The 23,684-nt window shown below is 37.2% G+C and overlaps 1 non-coding gene across 1 annotated transcript; it reads left to right on the forward strand.

Annotated features, from left to right (window-relative positions):
• Nucleotides 1-8,668: 8,668 nt before the first annotated feature.
• On the forward strand, nucleotides 8,669-8,742 carry Trnas-cga. The gene has a single exon. It is a non-coding gene; the product is annotated as a tRNA-Ser (tRNA).
• Nucleotides 8,743-23,684: the final 14,942 nt, after the last annotated feature.

Raw genomic sequence — 23,684 nt, forward strand, 5'->3', positions numbered from 1 at the left:
GTAAGATAGTTGATACTTGTTGAACTAGTTTGCAGGAAATGTTTAAAAATGTAGTGTAAATATTGCAATGTTGCTGTTGCTTTTTCCTCTGCGCAGTGCCGCACGTGCTTTTTATTTATGACCCGGCCCGTTATATTGTACTCTCATCGGCCGTTCGAGAAGATTTATCCTTGCACTACCAACTATGATTCCACTTCTCTGGAAACTCTTGTGGCACATTGATTTGACAAATTGAACCTGGTTAATGCTTATGAAAACTGAAATTATAATATAATTTACATATTATGAACACTAGTATAACTTTAAAAACTTGGAGATCTTTAGTGATGGCATATGAAATGATTTGATCCTCAGAAACCTACATATCATAATTATTCAGTTTCTTTGGACGTTGATCCAGAATTGCAAAATAATACCTAATTCTGTATTGAGTGTGATGAAGAATTGAATGGAGAAATTATGAATGAATTCACTTATGAATTCGCTATGCACTTTTGCAGCTCACTGGGCATAGGCGTAGGCACTTATGATTTTGGTTTTAATTTGTTACAAACAAAGGAATATGGTTGGCACCCGTGACCACAGCGTTCTTCAATCTAGATCTACGTATAGTCGAGTTCATAAATATGACTGTGTTCATTTCTTCATCTTCTCTATGAAATAAAGTGAAAAAATGTAACCTACTTATAATCTCGACTGTACAAATTGTAGTCATGCTGTAAATTCCTGGTTTAACCTCGTGTTCTAGTTTTAGACTGATCTCCTTTATAGCTACAAAATAGATGCTAAGCTTAAGTATGCACTTTCAAGTACCGAATAGTGCAGTACAAAAAGTTAATCTTCATTTCGGATAAGAGTGTTTTATGTAAGCAGAGATCGTCGCGATACATTTGCCTAAGCATGCTGCTCGGCACAAATCTGCTTTTGGGTGTCAGGGCTATCTCAACTTCCTCATACTTAACTAGAATTCTATGTTTTACTGAAGGTTTTAATCTGAAATTAGAATAAAATTAAATAATAACATAGTTCAATAATCATTCTAAATGATATTGCTTGAATTAATATTTAATAAAAAAAAAATGTTTGAATCTAGTAATGTGATGCGTCAGATGAATTGATTTATTAATACTTTTACCACAGTATAATAAAGAGTAGGTACTATCGTACAGTATGACCACTCCCGCTCCCCGCTGAAAGTGTCGCCCACCCGATCTCGGTTACATCACAGTTACCGCCTGTCAAAAACGCGAACAGTCGACCTGTCATATTTCACTAATTAAAGCATGGTACGCGTTCACCTACACGACCTTAGAATGTGTGTTAATCGCCAGTGTCCGAGATGTGCTTTTACTGCCAACCTTGAAATCGCAAAAAATCTTTTCCCCATAGAGAGAGTCAAAATATATGAAACAGCCAATTTTTATTAGCGATTTGTTCAGTTAGTCCCATAGTACATTTTGCTCATCACAACCTAAATATTTACTTCGCAAGTCATTGCAGGTGAGTAAAGAAACTTTTTTAGTAAATAAATACCTTCGTAGTTGCAAACTATAAGTCCGAACTAAGATCGTTGTCACTTTATTAAGTTACTCCGAGCACTTGAGAGACAATGAGCAAGTTACAATGGTGCCCGCAAACTTGGTAAGCAAAGTTACCACTTCCTGTTTATTTCAGTTAAATACCACGTGTATTTAGCTTCGAATGAAGCCCTCTTATTAATTAAACAGGAATAGCAGGAACATTCTGAGGGAATAAGTTTTGTAGTTTGTTATGGAAAGGTTTGGGATTCTAATGTATTTTATGTACCTACTTTTTTTTTCTCTGCAAATAAACTTACTTATTTACTTACATATATACTTACTTAGGAAACTGTAATGTTAGATCGTACGGCGTGCAATTCTAATATCGACATGTAAGTAAGTAAATATCATGGTATATTTAGAAGTATCTGTTCTGATTTTATTTATTTTTTACTTGGGGTTTGAACCCCGGGTCCTCGGATTAAGTCACAAATTTTGTACTCGTTTGCTAGGATATGTAAGTACGGATTATGCGACGTTCTTGCCAATGTCACTTTTTCCTATTCGCAATTCTGGACAATCTGAATTCTACGCAATTAGTATTTCACCTCAGTCGCTATTGTGGACAGTAATTACTTGTGAACAGTGGCGATTCTTCCTGTTCGCAATTCTGCACATTCTGAATTGCGCACAATAGGTATTTCGCCTCATTCGCTTCTGTGCACAACCATTATTTGTGTACAGTAGCGATTCCTCCTGTTCGCAATTATGCACAATCTAAGTTCCACACAATAGGTATCTATCCTCATTCGCGTCTGTGCACAGCCATTATTTGTGTACAGAATAGTTTCTTCCTATTCGCAATTCTACGCAATCCGAATTCGACGCAATAGGTATTTCACCTCATTCGTTATTGTGCACAGTCATTATTTGTATACAGTATAGTTTCTTCCTCTTCGCGATTCTACGCAATTCGAATTCCACACAATAGGTATTTCGCCTCATGCGCTATTGTGCACTGTCATTATTTGTGTACAGTATAGTTTCTTCCTATTCGCAATTCTACGCAATCTGAATTCGACCCATTAGTATTTCACCTCATTCGATTTTATACACAGTCATTACTTGTGTAAATTAGCGATTCTTCCTGTTCACAATTCAACACAATCTCAGCTTCCTCAATCCCCACAAACACGCACAAATAGAAACGCAGAAATCTCCTAACATGAGCGGAGTTTCGTTCATCAGCAGTTCTACTTCATTAAATGTCACAGTGTGAATTATCATACCATGAAAAATTCGAACGTTTTCTGAAAAATACGAAGGAAAAGCTTTTCGCACTACATCTGTAATTATTTAGTAACATTGGCCTATAGTTCGATTTTAACATTTTGTTTACAAGATATATACAGTGCGTATGACGAATATAGTTAATATTAATAATGCTATATGGAGCTTTGCCTATGCTAGGGCGCCGTGGAAAGCACTTTCTGCGTTTCTATTTGTGCGTGTTTGAGGGGATTGAGGAAGCTGAGATTGTGTAGAATTGCGAACAGGAAGAATCGCTAATTTACACAAGTAGTGACTGTGTATAAAATCAAATGAGGTGAAATACTCATGGGTCAAATTCAGATTGCGTAGAATTGAGAATAGGAAGAAACTATACTGTACACAAATAATGACAGTGCACAATAGCGCATGAGGCGAAATACCTATTGTGTGGAATTCGAATTGCGTAGAATCGCGAAGAGGAAGAAACTATACTGTATACAAATAATGACTGTGCACAATAACGAATGAGGTGAAATACCTATTGCGTCGAATTCGGATTGCGTAGAATTGCGAATAGGAAGAAACTATTCTGTATACAAATAATGGCTGTGCACAGACGCGAATGAGGCGAAATACCTATTGTGTGGAACTTAGATTGTGCAGAATTGCGAACAGGAAGAATCGCTACTGTACACAAATAATGGTTGTGCACAGAAGCGAATGAGGCGAAATACCTATTGTGTGCAATTCAGAATGTGCAGAATTGCGAACAGGAAGAATCGCCACTGTTCACAAGTAATTACTGTCCACAATAGCGAATGAGGTGAAATACTAATTGCGTAGAATTCAGATTGTCCAGAATTGCGAATAGGAAAAAGTGACATTGGCAAGAACGTCGCATAATCCGTAAGTAAGTACTAACGCTTCAAATTCTTTTTTTATTAAGTATTTTTTTCTTTTCCAGTTCTCGGGACCATGCTGGGGTCCCGGACTTTTGGGAGGCGTGCGTGAGGTCAAAGCCAACAGCGCAGAGGTCCTTTAAGACAATTTAATCTAAATGTAATGTGACACTAACCGGCGATTATCCCTGTCCGCACTATAGTAATGCACCCAAAGACAAGCCCCGGTTAGTGTAGAACTATTATAAGAAAAAGGTACAAAAAGAAACCGGGCTATTAGGTTGAGTTGCTGGTGGATTGGTCACCGGTACTATCGGAAAAACTATGGCACCTGCCTTGCTCATATGTTATAAAACATGACAAAATAGACAGGCGGTGACTCGTCAACTCACTATATGGATCCCCGAAAACGGCCGCTCGCACGGAGCGACAAGGGGACAACATAGCGTGAGCGGATCAGGGTGTGGAGAGGTGTGCGCCGCTTTATACCCAGTCTGTACGAAACAGCCACTGTTCCAACTCGCGTCTTATGCATATTTTACTTGCACCCTGCAAGCATATAGCTCTGGCACCCCACTCTGGACGGCCGGTTAAGGCAAGCCAGAGGTGAGAGTCCTGCGGCCCCTGCTCAGTGTTCACTCCGGCCGGCCAGTGAAGGCAAGCCGGGGGGAGGGGCCTGACCGACTTTCGGGGCATGGACCCAAGAGACGCCACTTCCCATTCGGCTCGCCACAAGCTGCCCTGGGGGCTGAAGGCAAGCCGGAGGGAGGGGCCTGATCGACTCTCGGGGGCATGGGACCCAAGGGACGCCACTTCCCATTCAGCTCGCCACAAGCTGCCCTGGGGGGAAATTAATCTTTATTATTATGTAACCGGATAATGACTAAAGTAAGGCCACGTATTTATTTCCGTTATTTAGGTAAACATATCTTGTTACAAAACACGACTTCGATATAAATAGTGGTTCTCAGAAAATATATGGTACAGATTACAAAATATTGTTGATAAACATTGTTATAAACCAATAACGCTTTAGCAACATTATCATCTTTATTAGATTAGCCCAGATTTTTGGCCCTTGCATTTCATTATCTAAGTATATAGTAAAAAAGGGCTACGTGTTGGCTTCTACTACGCGCATATCTCAAAGGTCCCGAATACCAAATGGTTTCCATGATGGAAGAGACAAACAATACGAAAACCATGATATATAAAAGTACTTCATCGGCAGCCCTAGACGCTGCCATTCTAATGCACGTGTCTCGTGGCGGCTGATTCGGCTTTGAATACATTGCGTTGCATATTGCAGGAGCCGCTACGGATCGCACAACAAACCGCTAGATTCGCTGGAATCCGGGAACTAAGACCTATACCGGCCGGGCAAGCCTCATTTATGCCCTATGCCCCACTTCCAAACACAATATTGTAGAGAATTTTATGGAGAATATACTTCTCCTAGACATCCGTGATGGTAGCTTTCACGGTTTTCATGGAAATATAAAAAAAAACTGAAGACCCCTGTCTTCAGTTTTTTTTTATATTTCCATGAAAAAGTTTCCCCTCCTTCCCCCCACTTTTGTATCCCTATACAAAAGTGGGGGGAAGGAGGGGAAACGTTGACACCTCGGTGTGTTTCTACGTACTGCTATTTTTTCTTATAACCCTATAAGTAATATACATGCCAAGTTTCACGCTTTCTGCCAGACCGGACTATAGATCTGGTTAAGAACTCGTACTACTACTCGTACTCGGAAGAAGCTCTCTAAGTTGACACCTACATAGGAAAAATAGTTATAAAGCAATGTACCTAGGGATCGAGGTTTTACAAGTCCAAGAAAATAATAAAAGTAATTGTGCTACAGTAAACGATAGTATCAGAGTCATTGCGTCGATTTTTTTAGAGGACAAAAATTATCTGCACCACAGGTTTAGATAGATGAAAGACTTTATTCATTTTCACAACATTCTTACATGATTATTACAATAGGTTTACAAAACCATGGAACTTAAATTAAGTGAAAAAGCTAATGTGGCAACGGCAAGCCACATTGCTGATATTCAAATATTGCAATCATACATATATGATTCATTTTATATTTTATATTACTTAATAAGTTAATAGTTACTTAAATTTGATTTGTAATGTTATTAATCTCCTGACACAGGTACATAATACCTACTAGGAAATCCTTGGCAATGTATATGAAACTGCATGTTTTTAAAGAAATAAATATTTTTCATTCGTTTTTAATTTTCATTTTTTCATTCATGTTCATATGTTTGTATTATGTTTACAAAAATCAGCCATTGCTGAAGGTTTAAGCTGTAGTCCTCACGTTGGCCCAATGCGGATTGGAAATCCACATACACCTTTGTTTTCCTCCTTTGTTTGATTATCTACATATTTCAAATAAATCCTTAAAGACCTTTAACATCAAACGTTTTAAATTCCCACGTCCTTAAGGAACAAAAGGGCTACCCTCGCTATCTTGGGATTTGACACAAACACAGTTGGTTAGCGAAGGACACGTTAAACCGTTCTAACCTTTCCCGCAAGACTAAAAGGGCTGCTCGTCGATAAGCCCGCGTGTTTACGGGCTACCACAGCGGTTGTAAAAGAAGAAGGAGCAAACACAATATTGGAAGAAAGTTTCTAGTATCCCTTAGCTTCTATTTGCTATTAGTTTGGAGTTTTAGACTGCGTTACTTGATAAATTTTAGACGACCGGTCTGGCTCAGTCGGTAGTGACCCTGCCTGCTAAGCCGCGGTCCTGGGTTCGAATCCCGGTAAGGGCATTTATTTGTGTGATGAGATGAGCACAGATATATTTTGTTCCCGAGTCATGGATGTTTTCTATGTACATTCAAATATAAGTATGTATTTATCTATTTAAGTATGTATGTCCTCGCTTAGCACAAGCTTTGCTTATATTAGTTTGGGGCTAAGTAGATTTGTGTATACTGTATGGTGTCCCCAATATAATAAAAAAAGTAATTCATTGTATGGAGAAAGTGAACAGAACTTTTGGTTACTAGAACCAAAATTGTCACTAAATTGTATAGTTTCTAGAAGAAAAATGTAGTTCTAAGGCTACACTATCTCCCATTTCAGGGATATAGAACATCGTAATTTTCCACCTGAAATATATATGTAGGTAGAAATGGGAGATTGTGTCCCGCATGTCAAAGCACGCAAGTTGTAAGTTGGGCCTACTGAACAAAATTTCTCATAGACCAATAAGTATATTTTTTTTAAATAATTTTACGTACTAGATATTCGTACAGTTAGGCCCCCAAGCAGCCGAATCATCAGAGTTTTATATAATTTCTAGGATAAATAACTTATTATCACAATATTAATTGACATGTAATATTAATATTATACAATAAATGATTATGATTATGATTATGACTATAATTATGATTATTGTTTTTCGTGCCCTCCCCGTCAGAAATTGCTTTCCAAATCAATGTCTACATAAAATTGTATCAGACAGCAATGTACAGTAAGCATCGAAAATTGCGTATCAAATAAAGCTCCAGGAATTTACATTATTAAACTAAACAAAAATAGATGAACAAATAATTAAATGTTGATTTATCTATATTCAGAAAAGTTATATAGTATCTCAAATACTTTTGTTGCGTTGTTTCATCTGTTACTATTGACGCTGACTGTACACTATAGCATTATTATTTGTGAGATCTATATCTTTGCAATAAATTCCCGTAACAATAGCTAGAATATAATATGAAATGGTGAAGTATTCACTAAATAAGATGTGCCGGCCACCGCATCAGTCATCATCTATCACGCCTGTTTGCTCAGACTCTTGCTGGGAAACATCAGAACAGTTTCCACTTATTATAAAGGTTAGTATAGCATGTATAGGTATAGACGGTCAAGCATATCTTGTCAATAAATATATTAAAATTTTATATGGGTCAATAAAACTTCGATCCTACATTTTTTTAATTTGCTGCCTTTTTTTAGTGGCTTTGCTTGACGTGCGTGTTTATATTCAATGCAGGCCATATTTTAACCAGGAATAATAACATAAAGTAACCGTGTAACTCATTCCCGTACGGTCGGTACAGTCTAGTTGAATTTTTGTTGCCATAAACCCAAAAGATTGTATCCGTAAATGTAATATTGACATATTATAAAGGTTGAATTTCTTTTTATCATGCAGAAACGTCTGCGAGCGATATAACATAAGGCCTCTGGCCTCGGCAAGGCCAGAGGTCGCAGGTTCGAGTCCTGCCGGAGGTGTGAATTTCTCCATTTTTCCTTTAATTTAAAAATATATAAAGGTTGATTTATAAAAATTAATGATACGCTTCTAATGATTTTTTACACGATATTCATGTTTTATTTGTTTTTTTAAGTTTGTTTTTTACTTCTAATGATATTTTTTACATAGTTTCATTTATTTCTTGAATACCTCGTTCTGACAGACAATAAAACATTCAAGATTTTTTTGTAGCACAAACAATTAGCTTAAACTGAAGCCGCAGTCAAACTTCGAAGTTCTGATCATGATTGACAGGACATTAGCATTTATTTGGAAAGAGAGAAATGTCAAATAAATAGAAATGTAAAAACAAGATTTTTTAAACATTTAATACTGTTCCAGGATAACCTTTTTTGATTGATTAGGTTGAAAAACTCAACCATCATCTTCTCATGTTTGAATTATTTAATATGATTAAATTTGACATCCTATTTATTTCTATCGATGTAGGGAACAAATGAAATTATTTTATTAAATATTTTTTGATTTGTTTTTTTTTTTAAGTAGTAACACTACTATATATAAATTATAAACTGAAATAGATACCATACACTAAAGAAAAAGCGATCAAGCCCACTGGTGGCGAAGGTGCAAGCACAAATTTCTCGCCCTTAGAGTTGGTCAAAGGCGCCTAGCCTTCAGAGATAACATACATTAGAGAAATTTCGACGGGTACCTCGGCGGTCGGGGTGGTGTAGCGGTCGAACACGTCAGCCGCGATAGCTGGAGACCCGGGTTCGATTCCCGGCTTCGCCACCAGTGGGCTTGATCGCTTTTTCTTTAGTGTATGGTATCTATTTCAGTTTATAATCCTATTTCTATTTTATTTATTTATGATAAGAAATAAATGATAGACAGCAATAGTTCCTACACATTTTTATATTAAAGGAAAAAATGGAAAAATTTACGCTTCCGGCGGGACTTGAACCCGCATCATTTGCAATCCGTGCAAGGTTCTTAACCAATTGAGCTACGGAAGCCACGCCGGACATCGCAAATCTTTCCATGCCTTTCCTTATGTACACACGTCTTGGGGTGACGTCTAGCGCCATCTACCGACAGACTATTACATCTTGTGACGGCACTGGAGTCTCAAGTTATATTGAGAATTCACCAGTAACAATGTGCTAACCCATACTAAATTTATTTTTTAACAAGCAGAAACGTCTGCTAACTATTCTAAACATTTTTATATTAAAGGAAAAAATGGAAAAATTTACGCTTCCGGCGGGACTTGAACCCGCATCATTTGCAATCCGTGCAAGGCTCTTAACCAATTGAGCTACGGAAGCCACGCCGGACATCGCAAATCTTTCCATGCCTTTCCTTATGTACACACGTCTTGGGGTGACGTCTAGCGCCATCTACCGACAGACTATTACATCTTGTAACGGCACTGGAGTCTCAAGTTATATTGAGAATTCACCAGTAACAATGTGCTAACCCATACTAAATCCGTAGCTCAATTGGTTAAGAGCCTCGCACGGATTGCAAATGATGCGGGTTCAAGTCCCGCCGGAAGCGTAAATTTTTTCCATTTTTTCCTTTAATATAAAAATGTTTAGAATCGTTAGCAGACGTTTCTGCTTGTTAAAAAATAAATTTAGTATGGGTTAGCACATTGTTACTGGTGAATTCTCAATATAACTTGAGACTCCAGTGCCGTTACAAGATGTAATAGTCTGTCGGTAGATGGCGCTAGACGTCACCCCAAGACGTGTGTACATAAGGAAAGGCATGGAAAGATTTGCGATGTCCGGCGTGGCTTCCGTAGCTCAATTGGTTAAGAGCCTTGCACGGATTGCAAATGATGCGGGTTCAAGTCCCGCCGGAAGCGTAAATTTTTCCATTTTTTCCTTTAATATAAAAATGTTTAGAATCGTTAGCAGACGTTTCTGTTTGTTAAAAAATAAATAGTTCCTACAGTTTACAAATCTAGGAGTGTGTATGTAAGGCACATTGTGAATTCGGCATTTTTTGACATAATCTGACATTATTTTTTCTGACGGTTACAACCGTACCAAACCCGAGTATCAGACAAATTGTCACTGTGGTGAAACAGGCACATTTTAATCCTGCCACCACCTAATGGATCAACAAAGACCGCTAAAAGTAGTAACAAGGAAAAACTTCATTGAATAGTAAAATATCTATCTTCTGCTCTTAATCTGACACACGCGATCTACTACCTATGTTAATTTAACTGGCTTATTTTAATCGCACAAAAAGTCACACCAAAGAAAAAAGGAAACGTAATAGAATGTTAACCGGATTCCTCCGCAACAATCCAGTAGGCGATAAATAAATTAGCAATGCAATTAATTCTCATTATCGAGCCGGCCGGAGCCCCGATCCTTTTTATTTATTCAACAAACAGTCTGTGAATTGTCTCTGCGTCCCTTATTCGTTATGGTAAAAAAGTTTTCCTATAACATTTACCATAAGGTACAGCGGGGCAAATCTTGACTGGGGGGCAAATATAACTGGTCCATTTTTCCAGTGTCCACCGCTTAGAAAATTATGGTAGGCGTGTTCAGCGGATACATGTAGAACTCAACGTCATAGTGTAATAACGGAAAAAATGGATTAGTTACAATTGCCACCCAGTCGAGATTTGCCCCGCTGTACCTTACAGAAGTTAAGGCACATTTCTGCTATTTCAGATCCTGCCAAAAAGTATAAGGTTTTTGTTTAATAACTCATCATTTGAATCCATATCCATCAATACTATTAACATACATAACATAACATACAATCACGCCTGTATCCCATGAAGGGGTAGGCAGAGCACATGAAACTACTCAAGTTTCAGTGCCACTCTTGGCAAATAAGGGGTCGATATAAAACGAAAGTGTGACATACTATTAAATACTATTATTTTAATATTATAAGTGGGAAAGTTCGTCTTTTTTAAGTGAAGATAGTTGAAGGGATGGAGAGTGACATATGCTACTTTTTGTCTCTTTCTAACCCCCCACTTCTCTAAAATGGGGGGTGGAAGTTTGTATGGAGCATTCCGCCATTTCCGAATTTAACGCGAGCGAAGCCGCGGGTAAGAGCTAGTTATAAATAAAACCCATGACTTTGCGGTATCTTTACAGTCACAGGAAAGTGTAACTAAAAATTAGGTTTGGCCTTTGTGTCATTCCATCGTCTTCATCAAACGCTTAGGCAAAACATTTTTTTCAGTACAGATGTTGTTTTTTATACGCACTTGTGCGAGAAGTGGTTCATTATATGCCAGGTCGAAACTTCGGAGGCTCATCTGTACTGAAAAACGTCGTACGACACACGTGCGAAAAGGAAATTCTAAACTCGTGTCGATTTAAGACACTCCCTTCGGTCGTGTTTTAATTTATCGCCACTCGTTTCGAACTTCCTTTTTTACGCACTTGTATCGTAAATAGGCAGCAAACGAGCAGATTTCCGCAAAAAAAATCTCATTAGTATAATAAGTCGCCACAGACACAAGCCAAAGGCTTTATTAATTTTATGTCATAAAATAACAACTACGTGTATAGCATATTGCTGAGAAAATGTATAAAATTTTATTTTATTAAATAGAAGTGCTTCATTGGTAATTCAGCGAAATACCAGTGGCAAAGTTCAAGGATAGCATTTCAATCATAAATTTTCTTTTATTGGTATTTTACATAAGAGTCATTAACATTACTTATGCACACATTGAGTCATTTCATTACAATCTTGATATCTTGTATTTATATTTTTACCCTAATTAATAAATCTAGACCCAAAAAAAAGTTTGAAATGAGAACCGAAGAGAGTATTTTAAATCGACACGAGTTACGAATTTCCGTTTCCACGTGTATCGTACGACGTTTCTCAGTACATAATATAATTATGGCCCTCTGAAGTTTCGATCTGACAATAAATAAATAATTTCTCGCACTAGTGTGTTATAACCTAACCAAAAATTAAAATTTTGAAAAAAACCCGCGACGTAGTGGACCGATTTTCATGAAACATTGCTAGGAACACTCCCCGACTAACTCAGCTCCCGAAAACTAAAGCGAAATCGGCTCATCTGTTCGGGAGCTACGATGCCACAGACAGACACAGACAGACAGACATACAGACAGGCAGACAAACAGACAGACACGTCAAACTTAATAACATATAACACCCGGGGTTAAAAAAGGAACATCTGTACTGAAAAATACTATTCTCGTATTACGGGAAACACTCGGTATACTACATAAAGGTACATTGGGAATAACCTTCGAAAAGGCCATAAATAAATCACGCTGCATGCAGGTACGGGACATTAATCATCGCGAATCGAACGTTACGAGGAAAACGGTCGCTGAATCTCCATACCTTATTTTCCTCTCTGGATATTCAATTATGGAAAAAGTTATTAGATTTACAAGGGAAAACAGTTATTAATTTAATTTGTTCAACTGCATGTGCCAATATTTATCTCGGCGAGTTGTCTAGAATATGGAATCTTGAGTGTTGCGAGGGCTTCACTGCTGAGCTACGTCCGTTGCTCTACGGTGTAGCCGATAACCTGGCCCCGTAGCCGAATGGCATTTCTACGACGCGAAACGAAAACGAAACGCCGGGTAGTCTGGCTCTGTCGCGCCAATACGCAAGAGCGATAGACATAGATATCTACGAGTGTTTCGTTTCGTGAACGTTTGTGTATTACGCCGTGTCTTGCGTCTCGCCATCGCATCGTCTACTTCCATATCGATAAGGTTTGATTTCGTATGCGTCGCATCGCGGTCGCGCGACCATCGCGCGACCGTCGCCCACGCAAGCCACGGCGTTACCCTACGCACCCTGGTCACAGTATAAGGATATATCAGTAGTTAATCTCCGGCAGCGGCGGCGCGGTCGTTACTACTGCGCAAGGTCACGCAGGGTTGTACAACGTTACTATAATCGACTTCGTACAATGTAAGTTGTTGTAAATCTAATAGGTACTATTAACTGTAAGTAGGTTTTAGTATAACAATACCACGTCATGACACCACATTAGTCAGTATTGAAGACACAAAAAATCATTATAAATATATTACTCTCATACGCGCAATAGTAGATTGTGTAACAATAATTGCAAAAGCGTTAATTTAAGTGTTCATTTTATATGTTTTCTCTAGAATACACCCAATCCATCACAATAAAAAAAAGATTCGTTTGAACTAGAAACGTAGGTACCTACTGTCCTACTCGTATTAGTAACTGTGTATGGCGCTATGCTAGTACCAACGCTCTTTCTACCTTTTTATCTAATAAAGATTCAAGTACGTATTTGTTTCTTAAATACTGACGAAATCATATTTACATAAAATGTTTGAATAGATGTTTGCACAATATTTAAGTAGGTACCAAACTTTCGAGCTAGATAGATCGCAGCATCTACCTAAATGTCGTTACAGATAAATCCTTATTGATTTTAATGTGTCATTCTAGCTTTAAATCTCACTTTTACGCCATTTACGTAAGCAATAATGTACCTAACACTGCAAATATATAACAACCACTTACTTTTCTGGGTGTCTAGGAATTCTAAAGAATGACATTTCCGCATTTTGAGAACTTTCCATACACCCATAAACACTACAGTAACGAAAATATGTCTTCGGTGCTGACGTCATTTTCTCCCGAACTCAACACGTCAACACAGCGCGCAAACGCGGCCCCGACTGTCCAGCCCAATAATCACCAGTTTCGCATGTTTTCGCCGCATGCGAGGGGAGGGAGGGGGACACACCGCGCGGCGTGAAGTTTGTAAGAAGAGTTATTACTGGTTTTATACTGTGCCCTGGTGTTCCCCGTATGTAGCAAAAATGGGTCATAGAGGCAAAACGACAACGTAGCGTTGAATGGGTTAAACAATTAATTTTATTATGCTACCGAGATAATATAGGACATAGTACAGTGAAAATTAGGTAGGTAAGTAGTGAATGTTTAAAAAATATTTATTGAGTGTTGTTTAAATGAACCACGTTATAGGCCACGCGTGGATCACTTTAAAGGCAGTTTCGTTCAATTATGGTACTTCTCATACTAGTGCGCAAAGTAGTATTTTGTCTAAATATATCGGAACTTCAAACGGCCATTTTTACTATAAAACGTCTTACACGATTCACCTGCGAAGAGGGATTTTGAAAAAAAGGCGATAAATTAAAACAGGTCCGTGCTTTAAACTGACACGAGCCTCTCTTTTCCGCACTTATAATGTACTATTAGCTAATATCTCTATACAGATATTGTACTCGTATTTGTGTAGGCAGGGCTAACACCTATAGGTACATATTCAACTTTAGCTATTTCTCGTAAAATACTGATACCTGGCTTGTTATCAGAAAGGCACCCAGCACCTTGGCGAGCAAAAAAACGCAATAAAATCTTCATCGTCTGCAAGCGTCAATAAATTCCCCGTAACATTTTCCAGACGTTTCCCAGTGGTGCGATATCGTTTCGTTACTCCTTCAGCGTGGACAACAAATAAATTACCGGAGCGCCTTGGGTCCGCAGACCCTATATTTCTAGCAACTACTAAGGACAAGCGAGCGTCTGATTCAGGCACAACCAAATAACCACGACCTTGATATTTAAGAGAACAACACGTCACTTAGAGGTGATGTTATATTGGTTTGCTTAACTTTTAATAGTCGCCTGGCCTCGTTACACTAATAGGAAAATAGAGCCAGGTCTGATTTACACTGCTTTTTGTCGCCTTGCCGTATTATGCGCCATTATTGCGAATCGCCCATTTTGTCTAATCGAAGGCATATATTGGCGCAAGGTGTTTATTAGCCATCTGCATTATAATAGTGTTGGGCAATTTATCACTTTTATATTCATTTAAGATACGTATCGTTTGCACGCAGCGCGATTGCACGCAGAAATTTAAATGTATACTATGCCTATCAAATGGATGTTATTGACGCAATTAATGCCTCTTAGCATTCCCTAACTTAGATTTTACAGGACCGGACATCAAAATGCCATGTTTTATATTTGGTTCAGTTTTCAAAAACTTTAATAATGTAAACTTTAACATTGGGATGACGACAGTGCGGCTGCATACAGTTGCAAGATTAAATATACGTAACTTGACGTGGGCGATTTTAATGTTGGAAATGAGTTGTCTGCTCCGACTTTCATACTTTAGTGAGATCGGTTCGGACATTGGCAGATAATTACCTGTATATCTAGGTATGTGACACTGTCAATTTCAGTACCTGTACATTACCAAATGAGTGTTCCACTAAAACACCATTTGCCGTGCAATTACACGCGAACAGAGCAAATTGTTGCCTAAATCTGTATTGTGACCATACAATCGACGTAATTTGCGATTTGGCTGCAATATCCACAACATACGGGCCTATGGCAAACACAATAGCCAATCAGAGGGTCCACAAAATGCTTCGTATCGGTGTGCGAACTCGCTTCTAGTATACACAGACCTCTATAACAATGATCGCTAAGTTACCATCAGCGGTCAAACTGTAAGGATCAGGTGGTCGATTAGCTTTATTATGTAACAGTTACGCTTATTAACTTTTCTACCAATTGTATAGCAGTAACTAGTCGTATTTTCGAACCTATCTGATTGTAAGGGCCACTTGCACCAACGGAAATGGAGGGTCTACCCGAGGGTTAACCCACCATTTTATATGGAATTTGACAGATGACAGCCCACTAACCCTGAGTTAAGTGGTTGGTACAAATGAGAGGTATAAGTGTTAGGATATTTAAGATAAGATAAGATAAATCGTTTATTTGCAAGAATACTTATTTCTAGAATACACAGGTGTTATTATGTAGGATGGTGTACAGTATTCAGTCGCACGAAACGACATGCAAAATATTTTACATAAAAATACTATATTATACCTATAATAAATATAGCTATAATTTAAAATTCAATTCCATTTCAACAACATAATTCATAATAAAAGATTCATAACGTAATACATGCTTAACATTTTAATTTTAATTATTCTAATTCTATCAACTATCATATTCTAAATATTCTTTCACGCTGTAAAAACAGTGTTCTAGAAGAAAACTGGTGACTTTCTTCTTATACTCTAGAGCATTTAGTGTCTTAATAGTATCGGGAAGACTATTATAAATAACTATGCACATGTTGTATGCATTCTTCTTATATATATCTAAGTTGCACCGAGATTGGTATAGAAGGTTTTGGTATTGGGTTCTTTGGCTTGAGAAATACTCCGATCTCATATGGAATAAGTCTGGAGGACGGCTTTTTACAAGCAACAGTGCTTTTTTAATATACATGCAAGGCAGTGGTAATATTTTTAATTTCTGAAATAGTGGCCGGCAGGTATCCATTACCCAGGCTTTCATTATTGCACGGACACATTTATTTTGCAATATAAATGCTCGTTCGAAATCAACAGAATTTCCCCACAGTAATAGTCCATAATTTAGAACTGAAGATACCACGCCGTGATAGGCTGTGACCGCTGCTTCAAAATTTACTGTATTTCTTAATTTTCTTAGCGCAAAGACAAACCTATCTAGTCTACTACACACAGCATTTACATGTACCTTCCAGTTGAGATGCTGGTCAATGAATATAATCCTAAAAACTTAATATTTTCACATTTGGATATTGATAAATTATTATAATTGATATTTAATTTTAATTGGATCACTATTATATGAGTAGAATTGAATAAAAAATGTCTTTGTCATATTGATATTTAAATTATTTTTACATGTCCAATTGTTAATGTCAACTAATGCATTATTTACGACGGTTTCGTATGTATCAGCGTTATCACCCCTTATTAATAAAGTTGTATCATCGGCAAATAGTATACACTTATGCGAGATAGCTTGAGGCAAATCATTGATGTAGACCAAAAACAATAGAGGACCTAAGTTACTCCCCTGGGGGACGCCTAGTTTTACATCAAGAAAATCTGACCTGTATTTGGTTTTAACATAACTCCTACCTACTTTTTCTAATTTGACTATTTCAGTACACTGTTTCCTTCGTGATAAATAACTTTTTATCCATTTGAGTGCAACGCCTCTGATCCCATAGCATTCAAGCTTTGCAAGGAGCTTACCATGTTCAACACAGTCAAACACTTTGCTTAAGTCTAAGAATATTGAAAATAAGCAAATGATAGTGGCGGTGGAATAAACAATAAAAATTGCTAGTACATTTGTTATCATATATTGAAGTTAATAATAGTTCCTAATAATAATTACGTTGACGTGTCAACACAGGGCAGCTTGTGGCGAGCTGTTGGGGAACAGCGACCCCACGTACCCGAGTGCTCCAGGGGAGTTCTGTTACCCGTAAGGCGGGTGGGTGGGGCAGGACTCTCTGTCCATCACTTTCATCCAATAGCCCAGTTCATTTTAGATTCCATTAACTCTCAAAAAGTCCTTACACCCGGCGGGTGTTGCTTCTGCGTGTGTCCCATGATACGGGCAAGGGCAACATCCGCTCGGTGTACCCCTTACATTACATTTCATTAAAGTGTCAAAAGGACCTCTACGCGTTGGCTTCGGCCCCGCGCACGCCTCCCAAAGGTCCAGAACACCATTGTTCCGTGACGGGAAAAACATACTATACTAGTAATAATTATTATTTTACTTCATAAATTTTAAAACTTTCTGGACACAAGTATATATTTTGTTTAAGGAGTATAAATTATGAGAATTATTATTTGTTCGTGTAAGGGTCACTTGCATCACCGAAAATGGAGAGTTAACCCGAGGTTAACCCAGGTTAACCCACCATTCTATATGGAGTTTGACAGTTGACAGCCCACTAACCTTGAGTTAAGCGGGTGGTGCGGGTGGCCTCTACAGGAAACAATCGGGTTACAAGTTACAAGTACTTACCGTCAGGAGAGGTACTTGTTTGCCACTAACATAGTATATATATATATATATATATATATATATATATATATATATATATATATATATATATATATATATATATATATATATATATATATATATATATATATATATATATATATATGTATATATATATTGCAAGCCGGTGGGAATCGGCTTGTATGGACCAAAAAAAATGAGTAAAGGTTAAAAATATATACACTTTATACTTTAAAAAACAACACATTCCATTTATATGTATATACAGAGGTTTGTGCCGAAAAATACTTAAACTTTGAGGTAAATGAGACGAAATAAACACTGTAGGTAGTTATTGGAAACTAAATATATTTCAAGCATATTTTTAAAGGCTTCTCCGAATTCATTATAGTCAGGATAGTGATCAATATTCGTGTAGGAAGATCTTCCAGACTTATGGAAGCAATTCTATAAATAATAAAACAATATTTTGACCGTCTTTATTTTGTCTAGTAGAGCAGTTTTGGGCGGTTCTCAGGGATGACGTTCGGTGCCTGATTTCGGTGCTGATTTTTATTTACTACTTTATTGATATGTCAGTCAATTTACTAAAATCTAGCCTAAATATAAAAAATATTGGTGGTGGAGGCCTCCATTAGAACCTTATAGTTTCTAAGAAATCTGACATTTTAAGATCACCGAAATAATGTATGGGCACTGTAATTGATTTGCCCCACCGAATTAAATTTTTTACACATTATTCCACATTTCAACTTAATATATAACTTATTATTCAATTTAATGATATTTTTCATTTTAATTCGATGACAGGTCATGTAAAAAGGCTCATAATCGCGCAATTTTACTAAATTTAACATGGTAATATGCTAGTCATTATCGAGTAGGTAGAGAATTTTGTACCCATAGAGGGGCTTAATTTGCTTAGAAACATAGTTCTATGTTTTTACAAGGTATATCCTACTATTTAAGTATGAAATATTAGAAAATAATGGACATTTAATCAGTTTACAACGTGGCAATCGAAGTCGGTGGTCACATTTTTTGATATTGGTGGTCAAAAATTCCACCGAAACCACGGAAATCAAGTCCACTGATATCAAATTTTATAGCTTTTTTGGAGATAACTGCAATAGCATGCACGATACAGAGGAGATGTTATAATGACGTAATAACATACTTTCAAGGATTTGTTAGTACCTTACATAACGACAAATGGACCTAAACTGTGGGAGTAAATTGATCCACCGAATCTTAAAAAACATGGGACCAAACCCTGCGAACGACTGAGAAACCTTCAAAAAGTCCCCTTTATAAAACGGTACTGCATCTCCTCTACACTGAATGGTTAAAACATAGCTAAATCTAACTATATTTGTGCTACTACGTCCCTGATCTACTAATTTGTAAGAGTAATGTCATGTTTATAAAATTACATCGAAATCAGTCACTAGCCCGGGACAAATGGTAAATTTGTCTTTACTCGGTGAGTTTAGCTAACATATTATTTTTATACAGAAAATATGATAGGTTAACTAATACCTTATACGTGAATATCTATATCAACTGCGATCAACAACTCCATTTTGAGTTATGATTTTTTGTTTTGCAAATTCTGAATGCGGGACACGCCCACCGACGGTCATTTTTCGCATTTTTTTATTTTTTTTTTATTCTATATTAAAAATCTTACATTTGTTCATACACCAGAGTGCCATGAAACCCTATCAGGAAATAATATTTTATTACTCATATCATACAAATAATAAATAAATAATGTTAAGGTATACCAAATAGAACAAAGGTTAAAGATTATGCCTGATTAAATTCAGATTTTTAGAACAGTCCGTTCTGACGTTTTTTGCCTCGGACACGTAAAAACGCGCCTCCTGAGAAATGCCCTTTTAGAGGATTAGAAGATAGTTACCAAGCATTACAAAAAAATGTATACGGCTCACAATAACGTCTCACAGTAGCCAAGAATTATATTATTATTAAACGCGGTATACATAATGCATTAGTTGTTCAAATGTTTCTCCCGTAGGCCGCTCACGTCTGGTTATCGGCAAAAACAGGTAATGCTATCGACTCCCAAGGTAATTGTGGGTCTTAGGACCTCCTTCGTATCTATATCTTATTATTATATAACAGATGCGCATTTTACCAAACTATCACATAGATACACAGTATACACACACAATCTAACGCCTGGGTACGTAGCTGAATGGCACAAACGCTCAAGAAACGCTCACGAAACGAAACGCTCGTAGATATTTCTATCGCTCTTTCGTATTGGCGCGAGCCAGACTACCTTTCGCGGCGTTTTATTTTCGTTTCGCGTCGCAGAAATGCCATTCGGCTACGGCACCTGTATTACCACGCAAGTAGGCAGAGCTAATGAAACTGTTCAAGTTTCAGTGCCACGCTTTTTTTATACCACGTCGGTGGCAAACAGGTATACGATACGGTCCGCCTGGTGGAAAGCGGTCACCGTAACCTATGGACGCCTGCAACTAGGGGTGTCACATCGTTGCCGACCCATTAAGAAACTTGTACACTCCTTTTTTGAAGAACCCCATACAGTAGTTCATCGGAAATACTTCGGCAGGGAGCTCATTCCACAGCCGGAGCGTGGATGAGCGCCCTGTCGATGGCGAGCGGTGCGCATCATGTCAAACAGTTCCTCAGAACATAACCCATTGTACAACCCATTGTCGCTTAGTAATTAAGTGGTTAAAAGTTAAATGTGATACTTCAGTGACACACGGCGTATTTTCATGTGGTGTGGTGGTGACAAACCACACCACATGAAGACCTTACTTTCAACTGGAGGCAAATAATACTTACTGACACAAAAAGTGTACCCTCATGTAACATCATTGGTCTTGCATGCGTCATAGCCAGTGACTGCTTACAAACAGCTAGGCCGTATGCTTGTTTGCTACGAGGTGGTGTAGAAATAAAATCTACTATTACAACAAAACTCAAGAGAAATATTGTTTCAATTTAGTCGGAAATTCTGTAATAAAACTTCACAGGGGTATTAATCAATGTGACCCAGTTCTGGATTCCACTTGTATCAAAGTGAATTTCGAACTCTATGTACGAGTATCAGACCCCTATTTAAAAAGAAATTGCGCGAACGACACGGCTGGGCAAATAACAGGACACTGCGAGTGGCGTGGACCAGACAGGGTTCTGTACCTCTTAGTAATTTCCTCAAAAAGTCTTCTAGAATCGATCAATGCATTCACTTGTAATGACTAGAGATAGTGTTGGTATAGATATAGTTAACTATGTATTTCTTTTCTATACCATGCATTCAAAAAAAATCTCAGTTTAGCTAAGTAATTTGATGTAGCCTATTAGGAATAATATTATACTTTGGTCGTATACTCAACGAACACTTTGTCATCACAATTACCTGCAAGTCCTATCTTTTCCTTAGTATTTCAGATCCAGAGGGTCTGCCTACCGGGTGACAAGGACGTACGAGTTTACAAATGATTTAGAGAGGCAACAGTTGTAAATGAGGCCCTCAGATCAGGCATAGCTTTATTGGCCTTATGTCATTAATACAATCATACCGGTTGGGCCCTGTAACAGAAGTAAAAAAAATAACTGTAGGATATGCTCCTTAAACGGACCAACATTTGTTCAGCGACTTGTAATAATTATGTATAGTCTTTTTTTTAAACTTCAATGTACACCATTATTGATGTCATTGACGTCGTCTGACTAGTTTTAAACTTGAAAGTTTTTACTTCTAAGGCCCACTTGCACCAATCACTTAACTCAGGGTTAGTGGGCTGTCATCTGTCAAATTCCATATAAAATGGTGGGTTAACCCTCGGGTTAACTCTCCATTTTCGTTGGTGCAAGTGGCCTTAAGAGTGATAAAAATCAAAATACAATTTATTTTTAAAAGTCGCTGCATAACAAGATACTGTCGCGCCCTCCTGGCTGGTTTCAACGTTTTCCAAGGAACCATGAATTGGCTGGCCAGAATACTGGCGCAAACTCTGAACATTTCCTTTATTGGCTTTTATTATGTCGCTGTGTGAATTTTGTTTTAAACTTCTTGCTCTTTCTATTCGTTGTTTTCTTGTACTCGTGAATTCGTAATTACCTCGGATTCTAAGTTAATTTTGATGGTCTTAAGAATTTTCGTGAATTAGTTATATGCATTTTTCATTTGCGTATTTAATAATGTCAATGAATCTTATTTTAATATGATTATGTTGTTTTGATGTATTCTGCTAACTCATTGACCTTATTTTTTGATTACTTATTATAAAATACGTTTAACAATATTTATTTTTGTTCTTACTATTTAGCTCTAAAAGATTACCAAGATATTTTTTGCATTTGAATGTTGCTGAATAACAATGAAGACTCAATTCAGTAAATATCTAAGTTTTATTAATTTTAATTATATCTAGCTGTAATTAAATTTGATTAATGAAGATCATAATCTGTCAACTTAAATTATCTTGAAACTAACCTTTTTTTCATAATCCTTTGATGTGCTAATGTATTTTTAATCTTGATTATGTTTATGTAAGAACTCGGTTATCATTATAGTGGTGAATTTTGAATACCATGTAAATTTGTAATAGGTATTATAAGTAAGGTGCATTAGGGTAAGTCGCACAAAAATAACCATTATTTCCATCATATCAAGATTCCCCTTTCGGAATTACCAGAGCATTTCTGTCATTCGGAATTACCCTAATGCACTTTACACATTTTTAAATTCCGACTATACGGTGACATTATAGTTTTCGGGTAATTTCGAAAGAAGAATCTTGATATGATGGAAATAATGGTGGTTTTTATACGACGTTCGGAATTACCCTAATGCACCTTACTACTAAACTTACTTGAAAACTACAAAAAATCCAAAAAATTGCTTTGTAAAATAAATATAATTCATTTCACTAGAAGAAATTTCACAATTAAATCGTGTCCCGAGAAAAACAAGGTAATGTCCAATATTTAAATTCCAAGCAGCTTCTGTGGAAATTATATTATAACTTTGTTATTTAGCGTATTTTTAAAATGTAATTTTAGCATTAAAAAGTAGTCAAATGAGAGGGGTGGTCTTGCGACACAACTTTTTGCCGGAGCAAAGGCGTTTTTAACAGAAGTCGGGGACAAGGGTCGGGAGGGAGCGACAAAAATTCAGTCAATAAGTTTATTTTTTACGTATTTTTACTATTTCAGAAAGACATGCAGACATGTTTAAAAATAATCCAAAGCGGTTACTACTGGATTTGACGTGCTACAGTGTCGACAAATTCTTTATATTTTACATTACATTCATGTTTGGCTTACAGCGGACCAAACACCAAAACATGGACAAAAGTCAAAATACATACAAAGAGACAAAATTACAATTAAACAATGAAAAAATAATAATCAAATTAAAATAATTCATAATAATTATAAACATAAAATCATAAGAACAAAAATAAAAAAAACTTATCAAGAAAAATTAAAATTCACAAGATAAGATAATGGCATAGCTCCTACCATATCGCTTAGGGGCGACCAACAAAACCATTTAGGAAAGTACACAGTTTTGAGTGTAAAACACCCAACCTGTCGTTAAATAGGTCAGCCTCCTGGACCGAGCTGACGAAGCCATTTAGGAGTGCAAGGGCTCTAGACGTAGGCGCTCGGCGCGCGTATTGCGTGCGCGTTGCAGGCACTGCGAACAGCGCGTGCCGACGTCTAGCGCCCGCTCGCACATAATCGTTAGGGACGAAGAGCCGTATACTTGAGAGTACAGTTGGATTTTCCACTTTGTTGCGGAAGAGGAGGAC

This window comes from Leguminivora glycinivorella, chromosome 15, assembly GCF_023078275.1.
Source record: "Leguminivora glycinivorella isolate SPB_JAAS2020 chromosome 15, LegGlyc_1.1, whole genome shotgun sequence".
NCBI lineage: Eukaryota > Metazoa > Arthropoda > Insecta > Lepidoptera > Tortricidae > Leguminivora > Leguminivora glycinivorella.